The sequence below is a fragment of the Cupressus sempervirens genome, chromosome 3 (genome assembly GCF_028749045.1).
Source record: "Cupressus sempervirens isolate cs-2001-9-10 chromosome 3, ASM2874904v1, whole genome shotgun sequence".
Classification (NCBI taxonomy): domain Eukaryota; kingdom Viridiplantae; phylum Streptophyta; class Pinopsida; order Cupressales; family Cupressaceae; genus Cupressus; species Cupressus sempervirens.
Genome location: NC_143120.1, coordinates 945627497 through 945631514, shown reverse-complemented (window position 1 = coordinate 945631514; position 4018 = coordinate 945627497).

The window sequence follows — 4018 nt, the reverse complement described above, 5'->3', positions numbered from 1 at the left end:
ACCTTGTATAGTAGTTGATGTTGCATACAAGATAATAAAAAAGGATCACACTTATGATCTAGCGGAGCTCATGTTTCAACAGATTAATGGAAATCTGGGAGCTATAAGGAAGAGCAAGGGAGCTCAGTGCAAATTTGGATCAGTTTTGGTGTGTATATTTTTCTATCTGATGAAAGAATTCCCTTCTATGGGTAAGGTAAGATGGAGTCTAGAAAAAACAATTGTTGAACAAATCAATGGATACATTGAACAGATGGGTGAAAATTTTGATGCCCAAATGACTAGTTACTTTGAGGACTTCAAAAAGTCCATGAAACAAAGAATGAGGATTCCAGTCTCATTGACTGAGAAATATGAAAAGGACATTTGTTTTCTTGTAGATATAGATTATACCTATATACAAGCAGTTATACCTAGAGTGAGATGGCTTAGGCCACTAGGTTATGAACTTGATATTAATCAAGCTTCTGTAGTGATAACAACCCTACTTGCAGAAGAAGCTGACAAAAATGCAAAAACTTTTGGAACCTATGATGTTGTTAAATCAAGGGTGATAACATATTTGAAGACTGCTTCTGTAGTAAAGAAGAAAGAAAAAATGGTGAGACAAATCAAGAGAAAATTTGGTGTTGAAGAAGAAGGAACAACAGAAGAGGAAGGATAAGACATTGAAGAAGAGGGAGATAAAACTCAAGGTCTGACTCAAGGGTTAGGAGAAGATAAAGAGGAAAGTGCTGAGGAAGAAGAAGCAGAGGAAGCACCAGTTAAAAGAAAAGCCACAACTCCTCCTGCTCCTCAATCCAAGGGGAAGAAAGTAGCTGCTCCTGCACCAAAGAGACCTACCACAAGGGCTGCAGCACAAAAAGTCCAAGAGGAGGCAAAAGGAAAGAAGAAAGACTCAAAGAAGACTGCTGCTGAGTCTAAGAGAAGAAAATTTATTCCCCAGCTTGAAACAAATGAGGAGAAGATAGAGTCAGAGGACAACAATCAATTTCAAGTGGTAAGACACAAACCCCAGACTGCTGTTGATAAATTATGTTCAAAAATTAGGAATGATGATTTGAAAGGTTTAAAGAACCTAAATTTTTCTAAGCTCACCAAAGAAGAGCAAAATAAATTAGAGGAATCTGTGTATGCTATGATGGTTGAATATAAGCACACACCTCTAGAATTAGATGAATCTATGCCAAAAGAATTGTATAAAATTGTAGAGGATAAATGGCATTTTTGTTTACAAATGGAAAAGGAGATAAGGGAGTCAACATTAGCTAGATTGTTGCCTAATTTGACTAAAGATCAAGTAACAAATGCAGTAAAAAGGCATAATAATAGATTCACTCCCAAGCATAGAGCATTTAGCATATTACAGAATAAAATTGAAGAGGTAGTTACAAAATCCACAAGATTGTGGAAAATAGTTTACAAGAAAATCAAAGATGTGTTTAATGAAGAATATAAGGCAGAGGCAAGTGCCAAGACAAAGGAAAAGAAGGTGTCAGGAACCAAAGAAAAAGAGAAGGAACAAGTGGAGAAGAAGAGTAAAGAAGAAAAGGAAGAAAAGGCACATATAGAGGAGAAAGAGGAAGAGAAAGATACAGCTGAGCCACAAGATCAAAGTATGCAAGACATACAGGTATCTCCTCCTAGTCCTCCTCATGCCACCATCACACCTACAGATATTATAAAAATAAAATATGTTATAGACACTTCAAATCCAAACATCAATCTATTAACTGCAGAGGATTTAGAAATCCTTGACCAATTATCACTAGTAGCAAAATTAAGTTCAAATCTTATATTGGTCAGTGTTGATGAATTACAGAATCCAGAAGTTAAAACAAAGATAGTCAAGGTAAAAGCACAAGTTGCACCTTCGACCAAACAAACTACTGGTATTCTATTTCTTCCACCACCACCTCCACCAAGTGTAGTCACTTATACACTTCAAATGCTGAGTACAGCAACAGGGGAAATAAAAGAAACATCTGAACAACCAACAAGTTCAACCCCACCTAGCAATCATAAAAGGGATACTCAAGTTGAAGAAAAAGATGAGACAAAGAAGAAGGAGGAGATTTCAATACAAACACTGGTTGCATTACCAAAATCTAGTACTCCAACACAGACTCTTCAACAGCCGAGCACAGATGGGTTACAGCTACAAATTAGGACACCAGGCTTGAGCTCATCAAAGGCAGTTAGGAAACTTCACTATGGAGTTCCTGAGCTTGATGAAGAAATAAAGATCCCATATTATGAATCTAGCACTCTTACTGAAGAAAAGATCAATGAAATTTAGAGTGCATTGGACAGAAGAAGGAGACAAGAAGCACTAAGAAAAGAACATAAGCATAAGCTTACCTTGAATGAAATCAAAGACATATTCACAGAAGCTTTCTGCTTACAGTCTCCAAATGAGTCAAGACCAATTATAGAGCAACTATCTGATATAGTTGACTAGGTGACTAGTGGAGACTAGGAAACAAATGCCAGATTGCTCGAATGGTTAGAAAGGAAGTTCCAAGGCAAGGTAAATAGTAAAATATCTGGTGATATAGCACTATCACAAGAAGAACTGGCAAAGAAAATTAAAATAGTTAAAACTATACTAGGAAACATCTTTTCCCTATACAACAAGTTGTGTGATTTTTCCACATTCACACAGGACACTAGCCAGAAAATATTGAGCTTGGAAAACAATCTAAAGATTTCTAGCATGCAACTCCCCACAAATCTAGCTCAGAGTGAGAAGCATTTTGCCCAATCACTTCACACACAAAGAGAGTTAGTTGTCTTAGCAGCAGAGGAGGCAACCACAAAAGCTAAATTGATGCAAATTCAATCATCAATAACTCCTCATTTGGAACTACTTCACAAGGAGCAGATAAATGCAGAGACAGTCCTCAAGAAAGACCCCAATCTTTCTTCATCTGATGGACTTGTACACCTAGCAGCAAAGATTGCTATCCAACATAAGACATTGGATATCGCACTAGCAAATTGGGATGCAACTCTGAAGGTACTCCTTGAAGTAAATAGTACATTTTTGGCCAAGTATGGCATTTCCTTGTAAGACCCTTGAGATAAGTGTCAAAAAGGGGGAGAAATAAGTATGGGGGAGTGATAAGAAGAGGATAAGTACAGGTTAAGTATGGGAATGCAATGATAAGTATGATAAAAGGGGGAGATAGAAAATTTTGGGAGCAAATTTTGAGATAGCAAATTTTGATCAGTCAGAATGCAGAAATAGGACAGAACTCACTGAGTGTACATACATGATCAACTAATAAGGATTCATAAGGATCTTAGTTAAGTGTTTTTGCCACTCATGTCAAAGGGGGAGATTGTTATCCTAAAGAATAAATTTGACAACTGAGTGTCAATAAACTTAACCATTTTTCCATTAAATAATGCCGAACAAAGAGTAGGTGCTGAGTAATATGAAGTTTCGAGCTATATCAAGTGCCGAGTAATAGTAGGTGCCGAGTGTAACAAGTGTTGAGTGTTAACAAGTGCCGAGTGCTAACAAGTGCTGAGTGTATCAAGTGTCGAGTGTAACAAGTGCCGAGTGTTAACAAGTGCCGAGTGTATTAGGTGCCGAGTAATATGAAGTGCCGAGCTATATCAAGTGCCAAGTAACAGTAAGTGCCGAGTGATACAGTTTTTGTTTAGGTGCTGAGCTATCTAGGAAATAGCATGTTCCAAGCATCATCAATGCTTCAGGAGCTGAGTAACTCAGAATATCAGCATAAGAGTTTGTAATTGCACAAACTATGATACAAACAGTTTTTGCAGCCAACATAAAGAAAATCTTGAAGGATTTAATGATGAGATCAAATCTTTTTATCTTTTCTATGCAATCTACATGTAGCCAATTAGAAAAATGATAAAGGCATGCAACCAATCAGTAAAAGACAAGTATTGAGCGAGAAATTGAGATTCAATATGGATTGTAGATCCATATCTAACCCTAAGTCTTTGAAGTATTTATAAGGAAGAAAAAATTTCATTGTAAATA